Genomic DNA, 26,508 nt, shown 5'->3' on the forward strand with positions numbered 1-26,508 from the left:
TTACTACCTTGCACTCACAGCTAAAAAGGCCAGTTTAATTTAGAATGTCCTTGAAATGAACAGTAACAATTAATTTCATTAAATATTAACCTTGTTTGCATGCTTTTTAATATCTCTGTGTCAAATTAGTTCTGCTGTAAAGTTATTTGGCTTCATACTGTAGTAAAATGCCCGCCTTGGGAAAAAAGAAGTTGCACGATTGTTTGAGTTGCGAGCTGAACTAGCTACCTTTTTTCAAGAAACAATACTCTTTACTTAGAAGAATAATGTATAAAAAACCTATGTTCAGACTTGGGTGTTTAGAAGACATATTCATGAATAAAGTAGGCCTTTTACTTCAAGGGAAACAAACAGTATTTGTTGCCAGTGATAAAATTTGAACTTTCAAATAAAAATCAGAGTTTTAGAAAACTTGTATCTACCACTATGAACTTGACAGTTCCTAATACTTAATGACTTTTCTGATGAAATTTGTGGTGATAGTAAAAAATACGACTTCTTGATAGCTTAGCATCAACATACTAACATTTGGAAGATCTACGTGGCTAAACCAATATATATATATTTTTAATAGAGGTGCTGGGGGTTGAACCCAGGACCTCATGCATACTAAGCACATGCTCTACCGCTGAGCTATACCCACCCACTAAGCCAATGTTTTTAAAATGACTCATGTATTGATACTACAAAGACCATGGGTAAAAGATCCATTCAAGTTTGACCAATAGATTATAAAGTAAAGAGTGTCAAAAGCTCATTAATATGGTTCCAGATTCTACATTGCAGCTAAGCTTTAATAAACTACTACTTACTGTTTGCTTAGATTCAAAGAATAGTATCCACAAAATTCTCCAAATTTTCTTTATAGACTTTGGCCTAAACTACATATCCAAATAGAGGGAATATAGACACAGACATGAAAAATCTTTTAAGCTAGAAACATCTTCTGTTAAGCCAGACATTAGAAAAATTTTCAGAAATATGAAGGAGTGCTGCTCTTCTCGATAATTTTTTGAAAATACAGTATTTTTTCATAAAATGTTTTACATATGTTAGCATGTTTTATTTGTAAATAAATGAATATATAGATATCCAAAATTGCTCTCATTTAAAATGGTATTAGAAGGTGGGGACTTTGGGAGGTGCTGAGGTCATAGGGGTGGCGCCCTCGTGAATGAGATTAGCGCCTTATGAAAGAGGGTCTAGAGAGAAACTTTGCTTCTTCCACCATGTGAGGACATAGTGAGAAGTTGCTAACTATAACCAGGAAGTGGCCTTCACCAGACACCAAATTTTTTGGTATCTTGATCTTGGATTTCCCAGGCTCTAGAACTGTGAAAAATAAATGTTGTTTGTAATTACTCCTCTTATGGTGTTTTGTTATAGCAACTGGAACTAAGGCAGTAAGCAATGGTGTAGGGTGTGGGGTTGGCAAAACTAAAGACAGGAAACAAATTAGGAAGTTGTGGCAATGGTTCATCAAGTGAAAGATGAGAAACTGTATTAAGCGATGGTAGTAGGGATGGAAAGGAAGGGGTCTGCTGTTGAGATTTTTAGAAAACAGAATCGAAAGCAGTGTCATCTGCAGGGAGGCTGCATGGAGTAGACTTCATAGCTGCAGCCTTGTAAAAGGTGGGGGTGGGTAGGCTAGATAATATCTCTGAAATTCTTTAACCTGGATGGCCCCCTAGTAATTACTTTAAAGGAGTTGCATCTAAATTCCAGGTTCCCAAGGTTTGTTTTTTTACAAATTTGCAGTATCAGTTAGATTTGGGTTCAGCTGTGCATAACAGGAAATGCCAGACAATAATGATTTAAACAAGAGTGGAGTTTGTCTCCTAGGCAAAAGATATTCAGGGCCAACCATTTTCCACTTCATATTGCTTTCATTCTCAGAGTCACCTCATTGTCCAAGACGGCTGCTGGAGCAATATCACATCTGCATTCCAGGCTGGCAGCAGGAGGAAGCAGCATGGGAAGAAAGGACTCAGTTTCCAGGTGAGTCAGCTTCCTTGAGCAGCTTTCCTGCTCTCTACTTACTTTTCATTACCCAAATCTTTTCAGCTTTACCACACTCAGCTGCAAGAAGGCTAGGAAATGCAGTCTTTTAGCTGGGTTCATTGCCATCTCAAATAATAACAAGATTATTTTACAGTGAAAGAAGGTGAACATTTTTACCAGGTGACATCCAGCAATCTCTGTCACAGAGGTCTAGATGCCTACCTTCTCTTTCCAAAAATGCTGTTATTTAGAATTCTTTATCTTTTTCTTTCACCATGAGATCTTCTGGGAATGGGAAGAAGATCTACTTTTTTTATTTGGAGGTCCCTTATCTAGCAACCCCAGATTTCCATAATATACTCTGAGAATTAAGAGTAGGATAAATGCGTCTACACTCCACTGTAGACTAGATGGTGGTGTAGTCTATATCACACTGTTATCATCTCTTAACTGCTTGCCTCATTTATTTCTGTCTCTCACTCCAGCTTTCCATATACTGTGGCAGGATCAGTTTTTCTAAAGTGTATTTCACATCATGCTATTCAACTTGTCAAGAATGGTAATTCCTCATAGCCTACTGGACGTTCACAAGTGCCTGCAAAGCATTCAAAGTCCTCTTGCAATTTTATCAAAAGCAACATTTCCTGGCATCCCTCACATGCTCTGTGCTTGAGCCTAACCTGCTTTATGAAACCTAACTTCTGTGCTTTTGTTCAAGTTGCTTTAGTTTTTAGAATTCTAGCTGTGCACCTACATGGGCCAGTGAAACCTACAGAGGGTACACAGGGTTTCTCGAATTCCAGTCCCCTCTCAACACCATCCTTTGATGAGACATTATAGGACCCAACTCTGTAAATATTACATTCCATACTCCATGCTTTAAGAGCGTGTTCCTTCAATCCGCACCAACCATCTATAATAGTCTTAGGGAAAGAAAGGTTGCTTCGAAGTGCAAAAGTCTGGGGATGTTCATCAGTGTTGCCTCTACTTCTGTTACACAGAATTCTGTATTAGGTTCCTAACCTGAGCCCTGCACTTACTAAATGGACAGTTTTCATGTTAACGTTATTATTTCTTCCTCCTTTGACCTTACTCTTAATCATCCAAATGTTTTTGCTGTGAAAGAAAACATCTCAGCATCGTCTGCACACACACCTTTCTCTTTTATCTGGCACATACAATTAACCTTACAAACTAGCCATGAAAAGAAATAAAAGAGGGGAGAAGGTATAGCTCAGTGTTAGAGCACATGCTTAGCATGTACAGGGTCCTCCATTAAAAAAAAAGTAAATAAATAAACCTAATTACCTCCCCCACTTCAAAAAAGAAATAAAATAAAAATAAAGAAATAAAAGACTTTAGAGGATTATCAAGTGCCAGGGGCTTACTTATTAACACGGACAACTTCTTGTTCACATTGGCAAACAGAATCTCTCATTTGCTCTAGGCTCTTGTGTGCGTGTGTGTGAATTCAAGCTTTATTGCTACACAGACTCCCGCTTCTCCTGCCACCTCCCACCCCCACAGCTGCTTTGCGCGAAGGAGAAGCCAGCTCCACCCAGGGAGGCCAGCCAGGAGCAGCCAGGAGCCAGGGTAGACCTGCAGGTAGGGGTGGGGCTCCTAGGGGAAGGAGGCCTTAAAGATCCCCACCCCAGGTTTTCCATGGACTCTTTTGAAAGGTGCCAGGGTACTCAAGCCCTTTAAAACACCTTCATCATTTACTCCTATCAGCTGCCATTGGAACTGCGTTATGGAAACACAATGGACTAGAATGAGGAGACCTGAAATCTCTTCTTCCTCACCTTTGCCCAAGATCTACAGTAAGATGTACTATGAACTGTACAGAAAGTTGACTCAATGTCGTATTCAACTGTGTGTACTATACAATCTGTAGGACCTTGACCTCAGGCTACATACTCCTATTCAAAGCTATATTTAGAACCTGAATTTATTTCCTCATCACTATGGAAAATGACACTTAACAGAACAGGTTACTTTCTAACCTTGGTATCAATCCCTTAAGAAAATTAGGACATTTATTGTTAATTTGCACCATTTAAAAGGTTCAGATATGTTAAATAATTTACTCAATATTGTTTTCTAATTCAAGGTAAGTAAATATCTGTTCTGAGATCCCACTCTGTCTTTCTTGGTTTCAGTTTTATTATCTAAGGAATAGATGTGCAGTAATGGTCCTCTATCACTAGTCAATTTGCAGCACGAGATGAGATGAAAGATGTCAAAAATTCTGGTGTCTGGTAGGTGCTCACTAGGGATCGGTCTTGAGAAACACAGCTCCATCCTCTGTCACTCTAGAATTTCCCCCCTGTGGCCTGGATTTCAGCTAGTCTGGTTAGTTTCCCGGTGGAGTAACACAGACCTTCATCCCTGGTGGGAGTGAGCCCTTCATGGCTTAACTCCTATTGGGTTGTGGCTGCTGTCATTGCCCATCAGTGATTATTACTTGGCATGGAAATAGTAAAAGACTCTTCTGTGAATCTCTTGACTTCTGTATACATTCTTCCTGCTGCCCTCATCATGTTGAAACTTCTTGTCTATTTGTCCACTGAAAGGACGTATGCAAAGTAGCCAGGTCACAGTCCCAGTGTTTCCCATTCGGGGGAATCATCATTGAGTTCCCTGGTGGACGTGTTCCCCAGGCCCAAGAACACTGCTGGGAGGGCAGGAAGCATAATTCTATTAGTGGGTCCCTGGATGGGAAAGGGGCCACACCTGCTTCGTTTCTTGATACCTGTATCTTGAGCTCTGACAGCTGTCGATGCACTACCATAAGCTATTTTTCAATTTGATGCATGTTCCATATTCTGGAATTTGGGAAGCAAGGCAAGGTGATGTGTTACATATTATCCATTGCTTCACAAAGGCCATAAATATGAAGCCCAGCTCTCTCAGCAGGTGGGTCCACTTGGTCCCATGAAACATTTCCAGCCAGGCTATATCCGAGGCCTTAGAGCATTCCAGAAGAAATGAGAGGAGAGATTTTATTTGCTTGGCTCACTCCAATTTCCTTTATGTCAATGGTTAAAGATAACCTCACTGGGAAGTAACACATGCACACTTATAGGCTGTATCATTCATTCATTTGATGGATACACTATTAGCAGCATAGTATTATTAATACTGTTAGTATGGTCACTATTATTAATCTATGTTTGGAGAGAGGGGTACATAAATTTACATATACGTCTATATAGCTCTCTGTCTATCGATCTATCACAGTAAATACAATGGCAAATATATTTAATGGGGATGTCAGAACACTGAGCAGGAAGAATTAATCCTTTTGGGGACCAGAGGAGCTGGCTAGGAAAAGGAAGACGGCTTGCCTGGAAAGTGAGTTTTAGTCACAGGAACAGTGTGCACAAAGATTCTGAGGCAGGATATAGCAAGAAATGTGCAGAAAGCAGCTTAGTTCTGTTGAGACATAAGTTTTGTTGAAATTTAAGCCAAGGCTGTCAAGTCAAGCAGGGGCAACATCATATAGAGACGTAGAATTCTTTTGAGAACCTTGAAATCATTTCAAATGCAGGTAACTTACAAAGTTGTTACCCTTCCTGTGCTTTACCTTCCTCATTTGCATTACAGGAGTAATAGCAGTACCTACCTCACAGGTTTGTTGTGAGGCAGCGAAGGAGCTTTCAGTAATTGTTAGCTGTTATTAGGCGGCAGGGAGCCAGGAAGCATTTTCAGGGACAGAAAGACATGGTCAGATTTATGACATGGGTACAGAGAATGGATTGGAGGGGGCTAGGGCCAGAAGCAGAGAGACGAGTTATTTGCTTATGTGATATTGTAAAAACCCAAGGGGGTAATGGTGGCCCCAACTAGGCTAGAGTCAATGGGAAAATGAATAAAATGTTTAGAAAGTGTGTGATCAGGCCATTCATGGTGGCTGTTCTCTTGCTCTCTGTACATCCCTGCTTGACCTGGCCCTGCTTCACTCACATGACTATCCAGTCTTCTTAATTATAAGGCTTAATTAGTCCCGGGTAACTGAAGAGCCCCCCTGGCGTCAGTTCCCCCCTATAAATAGTAGCCTCCTCCTCCTCGGAGCAGCGAGGCTGTTGTCGTGTCCCGTCTGACGCGCATGGTGGGTGTCACTCCAGGACCTTGCTTCAGATGTGTGAGATACCCCTGTCCCATAAGCCTATGATGTCTCTGTCAGTGTCTCTGGGCTCTTTCTTCAGTGTCAAGGTTGGGCAACCACAAGGCTTGCAGGCTTGCAAGGTGCAGCCCAACAGAAGGCGAGATGTACAGGACTAGGTAGGTAATTGATTGGGAGTGGCAGGTAATTGATTGGGAGTGGTAGATAAGGGGGAGGACTGACTCAAAGATCACGGCCAAGATTTTTTGGGTGACTTGATAAAAGTCAAGTAAGATAGGAAATACAAAAGGAAAAGAGAAGAGACCAGAGAGTTTTAAGGAGGATATTATCAATCGTACTGAACTGGAAATGGGCCAGTAAAGGACAGAACTGTATCCAGTACGTTGCTACTAGTGCTTGTAGTGACAGAACTTTCAGGGAAGTAGTCGTTATTATCTCTTCTTTATAGAAATTAAAACTGAGGCTCAGAGTTGTTGTGAGAATCCATCCCTTAAGGTCACACAGCTGTGTGTGTCCAGCATCCGGTGTCGGGTGTTCATTGACTAAACCCAGTAACAGCAGCAGCAACAGCACAACTCACACCGAGTGTTTACCACGCAGCAGGCACTGCGCTAGGTCCTGGGAACCGCAGAAAAGTAATGCACGGCTCCTGCCTTCTAAGAGCGCACAGTTTTGGAAGCCATGCAAAGAGGCAATTGGAAATTTATAACAAAGCTGTGTTCGGGGGGCAGTGGACAAAAAGAGGGGTGCTTCTACTAGCGATCTGCAGAAGATTTCAATGTGGTCAAGTTGTTTAGCTGACCCTTGGCTGGGGTGAGTTGGAGCAGAAGGGAAGACAAGAAGGAATTTCAGGTGTGGGAGCAGCAGGTGCAGAGACAGGGAGGCGAGAGAGAGCTTAGCACACCCCGGAAGTCAAAGGCAGTTCAGTATGGCTAGAGGTAAGCTGGGGCTGCTTAGTGGGGGGTTGGAAAGCCATATTAAGAACTTTGACCTTATCCTGCAGACCAGAGGTTCTCAACTGGTAAGCTTCAGAAGGTCTGTGAAGTCCCTGAAATCTTACTCATGATTTTTTCTTTTTTAATTGACATACAGCGGGCTTAAAATATATTGATTCCAGGTGTACAATATAGTAATTTGATATTTTTATAGATTTTTCTCCATTTAAAGTTACTGTAAAATACTGGCTATATTCTATGTGGTGTACATTACTTCCTTGTAACTTACTTATTTTATACATAGTAGTTTGCCCTCTTCATCCCCTTCCCCTACTTTGCTCCTCCCCCTCTCCCCACTGGTAACCCCCAGTTCTCTGTATCTCTGAGTCTGTTTCTGTTTGGTTATATTTGGGTATTATGCTTAGTGAAATAAGTCAGACAGAGACACAAATAGAGTATGTTTTCACTTGTATGTGGAATCTAAAAAAACAAAGGAATGAATATCCCTCATGACTTTCCATAGGTCTATGTAGTCTCAGAAGCTGAGGGAGGAGTTTCAAGAAGGTCGTGGTTGTCAATGGCAAATTCTAAAATAGAAGTACATCTTATTCTTCTCAGGGGTAATTCTATTTTTTAGAAAAAAAAGCAAAAGACCTGTGTAATCTGCAGCTGATTGAATACTTTCTACTCTGCCGGGCAGTTGGGGTACATTCTCTCAGAATTAGATACCCGATGTGCAAGAGAAGTACTGGAGGAAAGGCTTGTGAAAGACAAAGGGAGAAGGAGCCGAAGGAGGCAGGAGGAACTGTCAGACCATAACTCAGGGCTGACACCTGTGAAAGGGGTGAAAAGACTGGGGTTTGGGGTGGGAAGATCTCTGCCTATAGCACAGTTCTTGAGAAGGATTTGCCTAGGCTGATGGGGAGTTGCCAAGACAAAGGTGCCTTTGAGATGTCCCTTTGGGACATTAATGGTGTGGGTCTAACACTTCTCCTGTTGGCTGGAAGCAGCTTGGAGAAAGTGTGGCCTTGGAGTGAATATCACATCAATTTCAAAGGTGTGCCCACAGGAGGCTGCCAGTCAGCCACACTCCATACATTGAGTTCTCTAAAAGGGGCGGCTGGCTGCCCCAAGGTACTTTAGATTCAGGGAGAAAATAATGGAACAGAATGTTGATTATGTTTATTGCCAGAAGGATTGAATAGGGTCTGAGTTGAGGACAAAGTTCTTCATTCCTCACTTTTTAAAGATAATCAGACCCCTTCTCTCTCCAGCTCCATCTAAGGGAAGCATAGTGTTTTCTGCTGTATGAAAAATAACAGTATTTCTGCAGAGGAAGTGCTCTTTTATCTGAAAGCTAGGCGCAGGGGCGGGAGTGAGAAATTGCTCCAAGTTGTTACTTGCAGGGACTGGAGTAGCTGTAAGATGTGGAGACTGGCATTTTGCTCGCTGGCTGAATAGACATATTAGGCTAAAGATTCTTTAGCCTTATTTGGATGTTGTCTTAGGAACTTGGTGAGAAAGTTTTGGGTGGGCTTGATGTGTGTACCTGGAGGGTGGGAGGTTTAATTGGTACAGAGGATGCTATCTTATGCTATCTTTTCTTCTATGGGCTTTCCTGAATGTAGGGTGTTTACAGGAGCAAAATGAGCTCGGAAGCCAAGGAAAGATTATAAGGTTTATCTAACTGAGAATAGAAAAATGGTTGCTCAGTCCTAAGGAATGCAAAGGACAACCTTAGCATCTCACGTGGCTCCCTGTGAAGGAGCCCACAAGGGAGAGAAGTAGCAGGAGTGGTGGGCTGTCCGGGAGACTACCAGGCACTGGGACACCCACCTGGAGAGGACGTCTGGGAAATGTACCACGGGGGTGGCTGACAGAGACACGACTGTCCCTCCCTGAGAGGTTCTTCAGGGATGTAGGAAACAGGGAGGAGGCCAAACAACACCCCAGGAAAGCCCAAGAAGCACCCCATCGACATCAGTTTCACTGCATCCTCCACGTGGTAGGTGTGACTGGGGTTGCTCACGAAGCCTCATTATCACAGGTTCCCTGTCAGTAACACGGGAAAATAATCGTAGCTGCTCTCACAGTATTACTGTATTAGATAGCCCGAGTAAAGAGCTTGGGACTGTATCTTGTACATTCTCACCCGTTCTCAGAGGCCAGCACTGTTAGACTCACCATTACTTTATGCACCCCAAAGAAGGACAGATGCTGACAACTAAACTGTGATACATCATCAATTATAAATCAGATTGCTATTTCAGAAATACTGGAATATGAAAGACTGTGTTTTAGAATTTATAAAGTATGGTGGTAGTGCGTACTCAAGAAGCATTATATATTGCATCACTATAATTGTTATAATTTGTTATACTTGTTATTTGTGGAAATCAGGAGATGATAAATCAGACAGAATCAGGGCAAGACTAAAGATAGCTTCCCTTTACTGGTAATGTCACTAGTTGTATAAGATGACCCCTGCCTCCCCTATTCTTCTTTTGGTCCTTATCAAACTCGGAAAGAATTAGAGCTGGAAGAGAAACTGGAAGGCCATGTATTCAGGGCTTCCTTCTGTGCTTGTGCGGATGGCGTCCTGGACAGCTATAGCGGGGGGGTTGTATGGTGCATTGTACGCACCCTGCTCCCTAGAGCTGAGCACTGCGGGTCCTGCACAGGTCTGTGCCGTTGCCCTGCATGGATCTTGTAGCCCAGCCCACCCCTTCTATCTCTGATGAAAAGACAAGAGATGAGTTTTCAGTCAATCTAGAGATTAAAGTTTTAAACGGTACTGTCAGTTACTAGAAATGGTAAAATCTGCCCAAGATGTTTAAAGAAATTGGAGAGGGTTATTTGTTAGAATGTGGTTGAAGGTGTTAATGACAAAAGAGTTAAAATATATTCATGTTTTTACCACACCACACTGAGAGTCCTCAGTCATCTGGTTATGCAGAATTGAAAAGATAATGTCTTCTGACGCAGTGGAATCTCCACCTTTCCTAAGAGAAACAGATATATATATATAATGAGCTAAGAGCTATTGGAGAGAAGAGTTTTAACAAGTGCAAAGAGGAGGTAAGGATTAGTCCTGCAGAGCAATAGAGATGACTTCTTTGAAAAGATTTGAACCAGCCTAAAACACGGTAAGTGGAATCTAAAGCCATGTTAGGTTTCTGTAAACAGTAAGTTACTTGTGAAGAGAAGTCCCTTGGTAACCTGTGTTTTATAAACAAAGGTCTGTGTCCCCCCCAACCCCCACTTCATACACTGAAGCCTTAACCCTCACTGTGACTCTATTTGGAGATATGGTCTGTGAGGCGATGACAAAGGTTAAATGAGGTCATTAGGATGGAACCCTAATTTGATAGGACTGGTGTTCTTGTAAGAAGAGAGACACCAGAGAGCTCTCTGTCTGTCTGTGCCCAGAGGAAAGGCCCTGTGAGGCCAAAGGGGCAATCTGCAAGCCAGGAAGAGAACTCTCATCAGAAACCGGGCCCTCCCAGACCTTAATCCAGGACTTTCCATCTTCAGAATGCTGAGAAAATAGATTTCTGTTATTTAAACCACCCAGTCCTTGACATTTTGTTTCAGTAGCCAGAACAGACTAATGTACAGTGTCTATTCCAATTCAACTAATTCTAGCCCTCAATTATAGTTTTAATCCATAATAGTTTAGCTTTTGCTTTGCTTTTTATCCATCAGATTTTCTTAGATTCTCACCATGGTCCAGTGAAAATAAGTTATCTTCCCTTTTTCACAGTGGAAAAATATTGAGGCTCAAAGAGTTTCAGCTAATAAGTGCATTTGTGCTCTAAGTGCATTGCTGTTTCTACTCAAATCCAAATTCTGTTTTCAAGTCAGGCAAGGGTCCGGAGCTTGGCAAACCTAGATCATGACAGCCACATCTCCCCTCTTCAGCTGTATGCTGTGGTGACTTCTTGGGAAATAAAGAAGAATATTTTTTTAGAAGGGCAAAGCTTCCAGAGTTTTTACAACTTTTTGAAGCCTCAACATCATAAAATTGTTGATTCTGGGAAGAGGAGGGGATGTAGGTAGAAGCAGTTACCCTCTGACTGCAAAGAAAAAATCCTAGAACATATTTGATTTATCTTCTATTCAAACTATTCTTTCCAAGGATGTGTTTTCCAAGCAATTATACTAAAACATCAATTAAGAGCCTTATCAGATATGGTAATATCTCAGGTGCAGTTTGCGGAGAGCAATTATTAGAGTGTAAAGGCGGCTTCAAAGCCATCAAACAATCACAGTCAGTCAGTCGTGTTGAAGCAGAAATGGCAGCAATTGGCATTTGGAACGATTGCGTGGAAACTCTTGTCTGGGCTGATCTGGGAGTCCAGTTTCCACAGCAGAAATGAGAACTCCATTTCCAGAGGGCCCTCCCACCCGCCAGATGACTGATCATCTCCAAACCAACCCACAGTCCATCTTCCCAGCCCTCCTGCCTCTTACCCACGGAATCACAGCAGGGTCCTTACGCATTCCGTGAGGCCACAGTTCTGGAGAGACTCCCCACTGATCCTCTCCTACGTTTTTTTCTTGCCATTCTTCAAACTGTATTTAACATTAATTTGTCATCTGGACTGGTTATTGATCGCACTGAAGCACATTGAGGAACTGGTTAAGAGACTCCACTCTTAAAAAAGTTCTCTCGCTTGAATTTACAAAGGATGTTAGTGGGTCTGGACTGCCAGAGTAGAAGAATTTAAGGCAACACAGCCTCGCCTGAGACTAGCCAGCCGTGCACATCAGCATTTTCCAGGAGCAAATGAATAGGGCTCCTCTGAGTTCCGTGGCCATGTGCTATTTACAAAATACCTTCTCTTACGGGGTTTAATTTCCCCCTGTTCTTTTTTGCCCTTCATCCTCCCTCGCCTCTTCTCTCTCTTCCTCTCCCCTTCCCTTTCTTCCCACCTTCCCTCCCTCCCCATCTTCCTCCCTCCCTCCCTTCCCTTCTTCCCTTTCTTTTCCTTCTCTTCCCAATCTTTTCTTCTGCAAACATCTGATGACTGCTGGGCACTGTGCCAAGAACAATGTGAATCAGAACCAAAATGTTGCTTTACAGGGCTCAGTGTGTGGGGCTGACAGCAAGGAAAGAGGTGCTTCTAATGCAGATCAATAAGAGCTATAGTCAGAAGCACAAAATGTGTCCTGGACAAGAAGCCCCCAACCCTAGCGAGCTGGGTGCCGGGGTGAGGGTGCAGTTAGGAAGGATTGTTTGTAAAAGGTGATTCCTGAGCTACTTCTGAAAGAAGGAAGTGCCAAGGAGTAGGGGGAAGGGTTTTCTGGGAAAAGGGACCAACCATGCTGATAACATGTTTGCTTGGGCAAAGTACAGTTGGGTGTGTCTGGTGTGGAAGGCGAGGAAGGTGGTGAAAGGGGTCAAGCTGAAGGTCAGGGACTGGGAGGATGAGGTTCTGGTCAGGTAGGCAATGGTGAAATCACGAAAGCTCCTGGGTGCCACGCAAAGGATTCTAGATTTAATTTTGAAGGGACTGGAAGGTTCTAAGAAGGGAAGTGTTACAGTCCAGTTAATGTCTAATTCCATTTTTAAGTCCCTGGTCCGCCTTCAAGATTCAGGGAAACGTTCAGAGTGCAGTCACATTCTCACACTTCACCCGAGCGATGGATCCGCTGCTGTTGCTTCGCGGGGAGTAGGAGAGCCGTCGCTGAGTCAGCACTGCGGGGAGGCGTGTGGGGAACATGGATTATTCATGGGGCCGGCGCACTGTTCCAGGTGCAGCCATGATTGCTGTGGACGGGGGCCATTTGTAATGCAAAGGCATGGCAAGAAAATCCATTTTCTCATTTTCAGAGCTGATTTTATCTCCACACTCCTGCCCGTGTTACAAATTTAGGCTGATCAAGTGAAACAGGAAGCAGAAGAGCAAAATGGAATATCTGGCTGCTGTTTGCAAAAGGATTTTTTAGATGCCAATTTGTAAACTCCTTTATTTGGAAGGAGATAATTCAGAGAACATATCTTGAGGCCTTGTGCTGTAAAACAAGGGAGAATGTGTTTTAAAGTCAGACAAATCTGAATTTGAGTTATGTAACCTTGGGCAAGTCAGCTAGTGTCTCTGTACCACAATTTCTTTATCTGTAAAATGTGAGTAACGATGATAAAGGAAGTTGGATTATTGGCTCCAATTCCTTACTTCTTCCTGTATCCTTGACTTTTACCTTGTGACTGCAGTTTCTCCTACCAGAGGGAAATCCAGATATATATATGTTTTCCTGTCCTTTTACTTTGGGTTTAATTACATGATGTGCTTTGGTCAGTGGGCTATGGAGAGAGGACAAGGACAGTGTGATAACCTTGAAAGTATCACATGGTTCTTTTCCCCCTTGCACTTCTGCTCTCGCCACTCACATGAAGGCTATGTAATGTGCCGTGTTCTCTGCTCTGACCAGACCGCAGGCTCTGTGCATTATGAGAGCGGTGGGGCCTTCTCACGTCTCTGTCAGTTCATGTTCCTTCATGACTGCAGACCTACAGTGGAGCAGGGCTGAGCAGCTTGAAGGGGGATATTCTGTTCTTTAGGGTGTTAGGGGTCCCCCAGGATTGTTCTCCCCTGGACTGCCTTCCTCTAGGCTCCATGGAAATATATTATTAGTAAGTCAGATATTCTCTATGCTTTTTTAAAAATTCACTTTTAAAAATTATTTTTATTTTTTTAATTGAAATATAGTGGGTTTACAATGTTGTGTTAATTTTTCTTGTATAGCATAGTGATTCACATATATATATATATAAAACTGTGATTCAGTTATATGTATGTATATATATACACACACAAATACATACACACTCCTTTCCTATTCTTTTTCATTATAGGCTATTACAAGGTATTGAATATAGTTCCTTGTGCTGTACAGTAGGACCTTGTTTATCTATTTTATATATAATAGTCAGTGTCTACACATCTTTTCCATTTTTTTTGGAGAGGCGTTTAGGAAGCACTGCTTCCTCGTAGGACAGGTGCCTGTGTGATTCCAGCAGACTGGTGGCAGCTGACAGAGCCAGAGGTGGATAACTGGCTCGAGGGCAGGCAAGGGCCTCGCATAATAAACACATCCGTCAGCTGCTCTGTTAATCACCAAATTAACCGACTGCTCTGACCTCAGTGAACCCGGCTAGGACCCATAGAGGGTAGCCACCATCATACATGTAGAGAGTGGGAGTCCCTGGACGTTGGAGGAGAGAAGACGTTAGTTCTCAAGTGTGAGGGAACAGGAAGAAGACTAGCCGGGACTCTGTCAGTGGCAGCAGAAGGGGCGAGTCACAGTCAGGGCAGGCATCAGGGAGGGACATTGGGTGTCCACTGTCGGGGCAGCAGCAGCAGCAGAGGCTGGTTGCTGGAATGGCCTTCCAGTTCCTGAGCGATGTTCCATCCACCTGGAGGCTGGGATCTGCAGCAAGCAAGACTAATTTCTCTGCGTGTTCTTAGATAAACAAAAATCCAAACAAACAAGCAAAGATTATTAATGTAATGTGTACGTGGGTTTCTTTCTGGTCATTTGAAAGAGCCTAGCCATCAAGTTGCATCTGGCTGAATGGTGTGAAGTCTTTCAAAGAGCCCAGAAGGTTGACCATTAAAGAATGGGTAGGTGGTAACGCATGGCCAGGAACGTTCCCTTTAAAACCCCTGATTCTAGAGTACAATTTGCTTAGGGAAGAGAGGGAAGGAAAACACCAGGAGTATCTCCAGTTCTCAAAGTTTTTCTACATCTTGGACTTTTCTTATTTGTTGTTTCTCACTAATACAGTGAACGGTTGATGCAGGTAATAGGCAGATACCTCAGATTAAGGTCCCATCCGTCTCTGACAAGTTAGGTGATATGGTGGGAAAGAATATAGGACTGGGGATTCAAAAACTGAAAGTCCTCTCCTACTTGTGTCCATATTAGCTGTGTGATTTCTGCAGAATGACTAAGCTCTCTGGATGTCAATTTCTTCATGCATTAAAATAAGGAGAATAATAACAGTGCCTGCCATCTGAACCTGCAGGACTGCTCTGCAAGTTAAAAAAGAGAATGAATTTGAAAACTGATGTAATTGAAATAGCTAGTATTTTTCTTACTATCAATAATAACACACTGCTAACAAGCCAGTTTCTGAACTGGAAGAGTTTTAGTGAAAAGTTCTTAGAAATGTAAATCTCACTGGTCAGGCTCAGGAAACAAACAAACAAACAAACAAAAAACTCTCTCTTTCCTCTTCCTAAAGTCTTTGGTCATGGGGTTGGCTCATCTTAACCATCTACCCATCAAGACCCACATCAAAAGCCAATGCCGTCATGAAGTCTTTCCTGGATCCCCTTAGGTGAGAATAATCTCTTTTCCTTCTTAAATTTCTTTAATGCCTTACCTTCTCTGCTTTTATAGCACTTAGCACTTTTTGCATTGAATTTGACATTCTTCTAGGTACATTTAATTTCTATCACTAGACTGTTCTGTTGCATGAATAACGTGAGTTACATGAGTTCTGTTTCTGATGCGTCTTTTTATGCTCCAGAATGCAAATCTTCTACCTGGCACAGAGAAGTTTCTTAGAAAATGATCAATGAGCAAATGGGTTTAGACCCACAGCACATAGGAAAATAGAAGAACAGGCAGAATCTAACTTATGAACAAAGTGTGTTTTGAAAGTACTCTGCAGGCCAGCACTTTGAAATCTAGAACTTTACTTCCCATTGAGAGTATTATAAGTGGTGAGTAGATTCTTGCATCAGTCCTTTCTCTCATGGGTTAAAAAATTCCAGTTTTTGTACCCAGTTCTCACATCCTTTTACTATCATAGCCTCCTCCTCCTCCTTCTTCAATTCCATTTTCAACTATTTCTTTAAAAGCCCTAGAAATTAGCTTACCCCTTTAGACGTGATCTATTGGCCTCATGTTCTGTGGATAAAGTAGTGGATATGAGCCTTCTTCTCACTTGTCCTCTTTGGCTTCCCCCAGGCTGAGCCTCCCGTGTCTTACTGTGCCCAAAGGTCCTTCTCCCTGATGTCTTGGCCTTGCTCTAATTCCTAATAACAAGCCAAACTAAAGTAGCCTCAGCCTCAGTTAAAGAAACAGCCTCTTGTTTTACTCACTGATTCTTTGTAACTCATTAACATGTCAAGCCTAGTAACATGAAAGCTGCCATATATGGAACACTTGTGTACCAGGCAGCGTGCTGAGATCTCTGTAAATACTGTTACATTTAATTCTCACCACAAATCTTGAACTAGATAATGTTGGGATTCCTTTTTTACAGAATAAGAAAGAGATTTGTGTTAAAATAATTTTTTCAGCTCACTAGGCTAGTTAGTGGTATAACCAGTCTTCAGACCTAAACATGCCCCCAAAGTCATGTTTTTGATCACCATGCTAGTTCGTAGCAGATGGACAATATTCTTTTTGCTATTGTGGAGTAGGGAAGGGGGCAAGAGAATTGAATAGAGGTCATGCTTTTGGGTCTGAAAGAAACTGATGGGCATCTGAGTTCTTTGGTTTCCTTCCACTGAGATCCTGGACAACTAATTTAATTTCAATGAATCGGTTTCCCTTAAAAATGGGATAACTAAGACCATTCCACTGTGAATAGGAAGTGAGATAGTGTATTGGAAAGGTCTTGGTCAGTGGTGGGTGAAACTATTCCACAAATAATTAATTTTTCTTCTTGCAGTGTTTTCTTCTGGCCCCTCTGTTTACTTGAAATGTGGTGACCATAAATGCCTGTTTTCTAGTGTAATTAGGAGCACTCCCCTTCACTCTTAAATAGGTCCCTGTTTAGACACAACAAATTATACGGTCGTGTTCTGAATGACAGTGGTATTCTCTTTACCTTTGTCCTCTGCATCCAGTGGAATCTTTCCTTTTTACAAATTTTATTATTTTTTTATTGACATATAGTCGGTTCACGATGTTGCCAATTTCTGGTGTACAGCATAATGTTTCAGTCATACATACACACGCATACATTCTTTCTCATATTCTTTTTCATTATAAGTTACTACAAGATATTGAATACAGGTCCCTGTGCTGTACAGTAAAAACTTGTCATTTATCTATTTTGTATATAGTAGTTAGTATCTGCAAATCTCAAATTCCCAATTTATCCCCTGGTAACCATACATTTGTTTTCTATGTCTGTGAGTCTGTTTCTGTTTTGTAAATAAATTCACTTGTGCCATTTTTTTAGATGCCACATGTAAGTGATACTGTATATTTGTTTTTCTTTGTCTGACATCACTTTGTGTGATCATCTCTATGTCCATCCATGTTGCTGCAAATGACATTATTTCACTCCTTTTTATGGCTGAGTAGTATTCCATTATATATATTTCCATTACACACACACACACACACACACACACACACACACACACACACACACACACACACACACATACATACATACACATACACATACACCACAGCTTCTTTATCCAGTCATGTTGATAAGCAGGTTGTTTCCACGTCTCGGCTATTGTAAATAGTGCTACTATGAACATTAAGGTACACGTATCTTTTCAAATTAGAGTTTCCTCTTGATATCAGGGAAATATTTCTAATTGCAAAAGTGATTGCATCTTTCCTCTGCTTAAAACTCCTTCCCTTACTGCCCTAGAGGTAAAATCCAAGGCCTTCACAGCGGTGTATGAGGCCCTTTGTGATCTGAGCCCGATGCAGTTGTACCCTTTTCTCTCCCTGAAGGGTTTTATTCTAAGTGCTGTTCGTAGCAACTACCTGCAGTTTCCTCAAACACCTTTGCTGTCCATTGCTTCTAGGCCTTTGCAAACGTCTTCCTGTGCGTGGAATACTTGTCATCCTTGTCATTGTTTTTCTATCATTAGGACACTTTCCTAAGTGCAGGGAACCTTCCGCTTTGAGGTGCTCTGTGGGATGGACCGTTTTACTGCATGAGGGATGAAATATCATTACTGAGTTCCAAACCTGCTTTGTAGCTGACACATGGGCAGAACCTAGATCATATACCCATCAGAACTGGCTCAGGAGCTTGGGACACAAGGGGCGAAGGAACCGGCATTGTCTCAGTTTCTGACAGAGGCAGCAACAGCAGGAGCTTCAAGGTCAGAGGGCCTGAGTCCCAATCCTCCTACCTCAGTTACTAGTTGTGTAATCTTACGCTGGCTACATAACTTCTTTGTGTCAGTTTCCCCATGTCTAAAATGGGATAATAATAGTGCCTACTTCAAATTGCGCTTGAAAGGATCAAACATACGTGTAGTATGATTGAAACGATGCCTGGCACGTAGTTTGTGCTCAAAAATGTTAGGTCTCATTACTATTGTTGTAGGTAATAGTAATAATTATAGCAATAAAAGTAAACTATGCATCAGCTTTTATTTTTTTTTTGCATCTCAGAATTGTGACCAATGCATTTCCCTCTAATGATGCTAATTTGGATTCACGCTTAGGGTCTAAGTTAAGACTTTTTTCCTCCCAGAAGCCTTTCCTGAACCTACTGCCACATCAGAGACCAGTGCTCTGGACTCACGCTTTGTCCTTATTAGCAGCAGAGCACTCATCACACTTTATTGAAATGCCTGGTCTTTGTGGTTCCCCCCAACTAGACTGTGAACATCTTCTCGGCAGCCCTGGCCACTCCCTCAGCCTTGTATCCCCAGAGGCTAGCTTGGGCAGTGCCTTGACACCTTGTGGGTGTTCAGTAAACATTTGCTGGATGAATGAGCAAGGCCCCTGCCACCCTCTGAGATCCTGCAGGGGGAGATTCAGCCAAGCAGGGGAGTCACTGATTTCTGTTCACGTGCTCTGGCTCTTCCTGTGGGATTTCTCCCTGTGACTCCATTTAAGATTGAGCCAATCAACATTCATATTTGCACTGATGATCCTGAAATGTCCTTGACAATCTCAAGAGAGTCACAATCAATATATTTCATTGCAGGAACTCACTCCAGAGACTGCATCTTAATCAGCACCATTGTGCTTCCCTTAAAGAGCATCTTATTAAAGTCAGGAGGATGCAAAGCAGTTCTCCAGATCAGAGCAGAAGGTGTCAGAAGAAGAAACCAGGTGCTCCTATGTGCTCTTTCCTGAGTCAGTGACCTGAGGCAGCACTGTGCTATCTTCTAACCAGATAGAATTACTTGCTGTTCTTCTATTCAGGGCTCAACATTTACATCTTCTTGCCTTTGGGTATGCTATTATCTCAGTTTCCTGTGGTTCCTCACCTTTTAAAGTATAAAGCCCTAATGACTTGGCTGGGCATTCAAAGCTCCTTACAAACAGCGCATCTACCTTTCCAATTTTATCTCCTACCACACCCTGTCAGATCCCTTAACTGCCATCTGATGAATCATTCATTCATTCCTTTCATATCTTTAACAATAATTTATAGATTATACTGTGGACACAGTAATGACGCTCATGACATTGTAGTGTAGTGGTAGAAATAGACATTTAACAAATATTATTATAATTTTACTTATATTTTTATTCTAATTTAGGCTCCCTGAAGTTAAATTATAACAGGGGCTAAGAATGGCAGGAGACTGGATGACGGGGCTGGGAGGTTTTGGGGGGGCAGGGGGTGGGGTATTGTGGGTAATCATGGAGGGGTTCTTGGAAGCTAAGACACCTTCAGAAAGCCCTTTAGAAGTTTGCTGAATACAGGCATTTTTCTGTGTCATTGCTGTATCGACAGTGTTGAGGGACACAGAGGACTGGTGTCATGGGTGGTGAAAGAATTTTACTAAAGACAAAGGAAAGTTTAAAAAAAAACGAAGGAAAAGTTTAACAGATATGCTGCTGCAGGCAAGAGCGGGCCACACAGATGAGAGGTGCCCGCGTGAGCACTGAGGGTCGGTTGCTGAGGTCTTTTACGGGAAGGGGTTGGTGAACCGGGGAGGGGGGGGGGCTGTGTGATCAATTTGTGCACAGGTCCCTGGCTGGTTACAAGTGAGGTAGACTTGTCAGGGGCTACTCTGAGTAATGGGATTGAAGACCCTGATAAGGGCAGGATGTGCCCTGAGGCCTGTCTGCCTACGGTATGGTGAGATTAGCCATTTCCTGGGGGCAGTTAGTTTTGTTAGGGGAAACACACATCAAGGGAAGATGTTTTTATCTTGCAGAAATGCAGATCTGCAGAGGGTCCTGAAGTGGGGAGTTGGGGTTCAGGGTGCCAGCGGGCTCCAGGCACACGGAGAGCCCTGGAGTGGGGAGTTCATGGCTTTAGAGCAGCTTCAGAGTGTGCCAGCGGGCTCCACAAACAGGACTTAGCACCAGGCCCAGGGCGGAGCAGGCAAGCTGTATATAATCGTACACAGGTGTGAATAAAAAAATGACGTTGGTAAAGGATAAGTTAATCTGCACACTGTCTTATAATCAATTTCCACTCTCCATTCTTAGGTAACAGTTGACAAAAGCATGGACACACACACACACACACGTGCACACACACAATGGTCTGGGAGCAAGCACTGATATAATTCTATATTATTTAGTACTTTCAAGTTTGCAATGCTTTTCTGTCCAGTGTCTCAATGAATTGCACATAAAATCATTAACACAGGAAGATAAAATTATTGTCTTTGTTTATTGGAAATCAGGTCTATGAGAGAGTTGCCCAGGGTGACCTGCAGAGTAAGTGATAGAAATGGACACAGTACTTTGTCCTCTGCCTTCAGGCCCGGGCCCTCATTCTTCTTTATTTACAAAGATTAAGGGTGGGCTGACTTCATTTATACAGGAGTAGGCAATGCAAGTCAACACTTCACTGGATGAAATAGTAAACATCTTCTCAAAGAAACAGGAAGACTTTTAATGGAGTAAAGAATCACAGGGTCAGATTTGGGAGAAGGGAACTCTGAGGTGACTCTGGCAGGTGGGATCCCTGGTCATCCAGCACATCTGCTGGTTAAGGCAGCTGAGAGGTTGACGTGTGAGGTCCACGGGTCACTGAGGGCAGGGGGTCCCAGCAAGTCACACATGCTTTGAATTAGGAACCCAGAGGTCTCTGCTCAAGATGGGACAGAGAGCCAGAAATAGTCAGGCTCTCTAGACAGTCAGTCACTGTGAATGGCCCCAGGTGAAGTTTCATTGTGAGATCCCCCAGCCACTGCCAGAGGCAAATCTAACTGCTCCTTGGAACAGGAAACATCACCTCGGCCCCAATTATTTCCATAATGAATTTTTAACGAACTATTCAAAACTCGTAAAACATAACCTGAAGGAATCCTTAGATAAGTTAAATTTCATCTCTCAAAGATTTTGTCCATGGAGCTTGGCTTTATATTGGAACCGTTAAGAAGGAGACTGAAATATTTAAATATATTTTCTAGAAAGAAAGCTCTGGAAGCTACATGAAAGTTGGTTTAGTGTTCAGTTAGAATGATCTTAACCAGCTTCCACTCAACCAATTAGCTACATTAACTACTTTGCAAGATTAAATTCTGCGATTCCTCTCCATAATAAAACACTCTGATGGATGCCTCCAGCGTCCTTGTGGTCCGTAGGCAGTACTCTAGTACCAGCATGTACTTCTGCAACGATCAGTGACTTGTACGTTTGCAAAGAGTCAGTTGTGTTAGTTACCAAATCACTTATGCCAGTTAGAGTTCTTACTATAGATACACAATTTCAGTAAATATCATGTAAGCTAATAAAATATTACTTTAAGCAAAGAACAGTTTTTGTTTCAATGAAAATATGCTGAATGCTTTAGAAAAACTCAGTCTCTAATATATATTATACATACTAAGAATTACCATCAAATAAAGTGTGAACAAGAGAATTACAGTGATTGTGGAAAAGTGCAAAATTTTAGAAGGTTTTCATATTTAGATTATTTTTTAAATATTTTAAAGACTGTACATAATATATAGAAGTAATGGATACTTGCTGTCATGGAAATTACATTCTAGCTTCCATTGGAATTCTGATATCTGAAAGACTGGCACATAAAAAAGGATTTATTATGCATATGTTACTACTATTAATCAATAAGATGGGGTCAAATGAAATAACTTTCATATTAATGATATAATATATAAGGTTATATTATTATATCATAATATATTGTATTATAGTAATATTATATGATTAACTTTATAGTATTCATATATATTATTAAAATTATGACATAACACTTTATTATAATATTAGTTAATAATGACAAAATAATGAGTAATATATTCAATTTTTTCAGCTATTCTGTATATAAACATTCTTATTGACCAGCCCAAGGCTTTTACAGAGTATGTACTCAAGATTGCATAATAAACAAATCAGCATATAACCTTTTAGTATCACAATCATTTTTCTCAGGTATCACTCAGATTTGTCAACATCAGTTGAAAACCGTGAACCCCACAAGTCAGCACAGTAGTTGTGGGTGTGCTCTTACCAGCAACAGCCACATTTTCTCATGGAACTGACTCTTACGGCATTTGTCATCCAATAAGCCTATCAATCCATTATTTTTATAACCTCAGTATAAGAATCTATGTTGATTAACTTACTTGTGTTTTAATCCCACCCGCATTTGTAGAGTGCCTACTATGCGTCAAATGTGGGACTCATCACCTCTGTGAGTTGCCACTTGACTAATTTTGGCTGCTCAGGAAGCTGCTTCGATTATTTTGGGCTCTTGAGTCTATTATCTAAAATATTAGCAATTTCCACCAGATGTCTGTCACCTGCAAATTTGACGAACATGTTATCATGTAATTATTCTAATCATTGAGGGAGTATATTGAATAGGACTGAGCCAAATAAAGAAGATAGTAGAAACTACTGGCATATTTTGTATAGGTTGTCATTCTTAGGAGAATTTCTGTTCCTATTGAGATGTGGTTGAATAAGGAATAAATCTGACAGCGCAGAATTTCAGATTACCAGTGTGGCTCAGGGATGATACGGCACATTTTGGTAATGTTTGAGGCTATCCAAGAAAATAAGTGCAGAAGTTTTATGCCAGTGGGGAAAAGGTCAATGCCCAGGGGACATCTGAAAGAGAAGCAGCTGGGAATATAACCAATTTGGGAAGAAATTTGCCCCTGGGGAAACCAGGGGAAGTCATAGTTAGGTTCACATGGATAGAAGGTAAGCTTTTAGGAATTCCCTAGGGAAACAGTAGGTGGCCATGACAGGTTTTCTGAGACCATCCTGACTGAGTGTGCCAAACACTCTTCACAGGAGGAAAGCCGAATGGAGATAGGTTGACGTCAGTATACAAATCATCCTTCTTTATGCTGTCAAATCTGGCTGGGTCTTTACTTTATCTCAGTTAGTTGAAAAGAGTGTTAACTACTTGCAAAAGCAGGGTTCCTTGACCCCCAAACCAAGGCACAGATGACCAGAAATTGTATCAATACCCTTTCAGGATTGGAGATGAAGAAAGAGAATTGGCACTTCCAGGCCAAAGGGTTAAAGGGCTTTTCAGATGCTCTCACCTGGTACCTGGTCCAGAATTCTCTCGTTTTCGGGTCTTGGTCTCTTTGCTTGGATTTCTTCAATAGCAGGAGTTTCTCTGTCCTGGTGGGAAAATGCAGAGCTCTCATTGCTGTAAGCCTAGGACATGGGGACAAAGTGCGAGTGGGGAGGGTTCTAACTTACAGTAGATCAACAAATATTTATTGATTATTGACTACGTTCCAAGCACACTTCTACACCTGTGGAGTATATCAATGAGAAAATAGAAAAAGGACCTTGCCTTCATGGAGCTGTTGTTCTAGCAGAGAAAAATAGATAATAAACACTGAAACCAATTGACAAGTGAATTAGGTGGTTTCTTAGAAGGTTGTAATTACTATGGAAAAAAAATTGTAAGAGATAAGAGTTTTATGATGTGGATGGATAGACTGTTTTATTAAGTAAACTGATCCAGGAGGACCTCAGTGGGAAGGTGAAATTTGAATAAAGTCTTGAAAGAGTTGAGGAATTGAATGGCATGGCTACTGGCGGGAAAAGAATCCCAGGCAAAAGGAATAGAATTCCAGGTAGACTCTGAGATGGGAATGAGTCTGGCATCTCTGAGAAAGAGGAAGGAGCAGGGGCAGTGATGGGGGAGTAGTGGGAGGACAGAGAATTAGTGGAGGACTAGGTTATACTGGGTTTACAAGACTGTGGCTTTTACTCTGAGTGAAATAGAGAACCACTGGAGGGTTTTGAAGAATGCAATGAAATGATCTTGAAATTTTAAAAGGATCACTTTGGCACTTGTGCTGAGAACATATTTCAGGGAAGCAAGATTAGATGCAGAAAGACCTATTAGAAAGTTGCTGCAAGAGTTCAGGGGAACATTTTGGTACTTTGGCCTGAGATGTTAGCAGCAACAAGAACCAACCAGATTCTAGGTGTGTTTTGAAATTAGATTTAACAGAATTTCCTGGCAGATTGGATATGCATGGGAGAAAGACAAGTGTCAAGAATGACTCCAAGTTTCTTAACCTTAGCAACTGGAAGGAGTAAGTTGCTAGAAGCTGACATGGGAAAGATGATGGATGGAGAGAGTTTCAGAGGGAAAACAGAGTTCAGTTTTGGACATGATAATTTTGAGGTCTCTATAAGACAAATGGAGATGTTGGGTAAGAAGTTGGATACATGAGTCTGGACTTCAGGAGAGAGGTCTGGATGAGAGATAATAATGTGAGATGTCAACATACAGATGATATTCAAAACCATGAAACTGGATCAGTCCTCTAGGGCAGTGTGTGTAGATAAAGCAGAGAAGACAGTGAAGGACTGGGTCCTGGACCACCCCCAATATTAAGACAAGGGGAAAGGAGTAAAGGAGACTGACAAAGAGTGGCCAGAGAGGTTACTGTCCTGGATGCCGACAAGGGCTGGTAGTGCATCTGGAGTGTATTGCTGATAGGCCAAGAAAGATGAAGATAGAGAAAGGAAACTTGAGCAATGTGGAGGTGATTGGTGATCTTGTGGAGCACAGTGTTTATTATGGAGAGCTGGCGCGTGGAGCACCGTGTTTATTACGGAGAGCTGGCTTTCCTGTTCAGTCCTGCAGTGGCTTTCTCCTGGTGAGAGGGGAGCGAGCATCGCCTGCTTTTTGTCTCTTGGGCTTTGTTTCTGGGTGGGATTCTGGGAAGGCCTCCTAATCGTACTGGGATCTTTTACCTTCTCCGTTCTGTGCTTCTGAAGCTGCAGAACTTCCCGGTCCTCAAAGATCTTATTTCTCTGATTCTTGACATTTGATTCAGGACTGCGCTGAAAGGACAAGCCTCTCTTTGGAGGTAGCCCCTGATGCTGCTAGTTTCATTCCACATTTTGATTTTTTTGAAAACTCTTCCCCTCATGGCTGTCTCTCTTCATTCTCAGGAAAACAGGGTCCACTGACCCAGTGGTGTGGCAACAAGGAGTTAAGATCAATAATCATAGTTAAGATCAATAATTATACAATATTAAACACAGTGTTTCATATTGTAGCTAATCCTAACTGCTTCATCTTGCCATAAGGCTATCATGAAGGGTTTTGTTATGTGATATTAGACTTTGCTACGTGACAGATTTTGTGACATTTTGTTACGTGTCAGAGATCATGTTAAAGGCCTCATTAAGTTTATGGGGTTTGTCTGGGAGAAACTTTTCCAAGTGAATCCATAATGGTTCCATGTGGTCACCTGGCTTTTCCCACATGCTAACAAGAAATCAGTTTATACATTCTCTGACATAAACTGTAGCAATGTTTTCTTAGGTCAGTCTCCCATGGCAATAGAAATAAAAACAAAAATAAATAAGACCTAATAAAACTTACCAGTTTTTGCACAGCAAAGGAAACCACAAACAAAACAAAAAGACAACACTAGGAATTGGAGAAAATATTTGCAAACGATGTGACCAACAAGGGCTTAATTTCCAAAGTATACAAATAGCTTACACAATGCAATAACAAATACAACAAAAAAACCCAAACAACCCAATCAGAAAATGGGCAGAAGACCTAAATAGACACTTCTCCAAAGAAGATATACAGATGGACAACAGGCTAATGAAAAGATGCTCAACATTGGTAATTATTAGAGAAATGCAAGTCAAAATTACAGTGAGATTATCACCTCACATCAGTCAGAATGGCTATCATAGAAAAGTCTACAAGTAACAAATGCTGGAGAGGATGTGGAGAAAATGGAACCCTCCTACACTGTTGGTGGGAATGTAAATTGGTGCAGCCACTATGGAAAACAGTATGGAGGTTCCTTAAAAAACTAAAAATAGAATTGCCATATGATGCAGCAACTCCACTCCTGGGCGTATATCCACAGCAAACTAATTTGAAAAGATATATGCACCTCAATGTTCATAGCAGCATTATTTACAATAGCTGAGACGTGGAAGTGACCCTAATATCTTTTGACAGATGAATGGGTAAAAACAATGGAATATTACTCAGCCATAAAAAAGAATGAAATAATGCCATTTGCAGCAACATGGATGGACCTG

The 26,508-nt window shown here is 41.7% G+C and overlaps 1 long non-coding RNA gene across 3 annotated transcripts in view; it reads left to right on the forward strand.

Annotated features, from left to right (window-relative positions):
• LOC116156891 (uncharacterized) overlaps positions 1-26,508 on the forward strand; it is a 290,484-nt gene that overhangs the window by 41,878 nt on the left and 222,098 nt on the right. For 2 of the 3 annotated variants that reach the window (XR_010383808.1, XR_010383810.1), the window contains one exon: positions 1,897-1,998. This is a non-coding gene — a long non-coding RNA (uncharacterized LOC116156891). Of the gene's footprint in view, positions 1-1,896; positions 1,999-15,313; positions 15,410-26,508 lie in introns of all 3 variants that reach the window. The other variant, XR_010383809.1, reaches the window with a different exon arrangement.

The sequence above is a fragment of the Camelus dromedarius genome, chromosome 14, assembly GCF_036321535.1.
Source record: "Camelus dromedarius isolate mCamDro1 chromosome 14, mCamDro1.pat, whole genome shotgun sequence".
Taxonomy (NCBI): Eukaryota; Metazoa; Chordata; class Mammalia; order Artiodactyla; family Camelidae; genus Camelus; species Camelus dromedarius.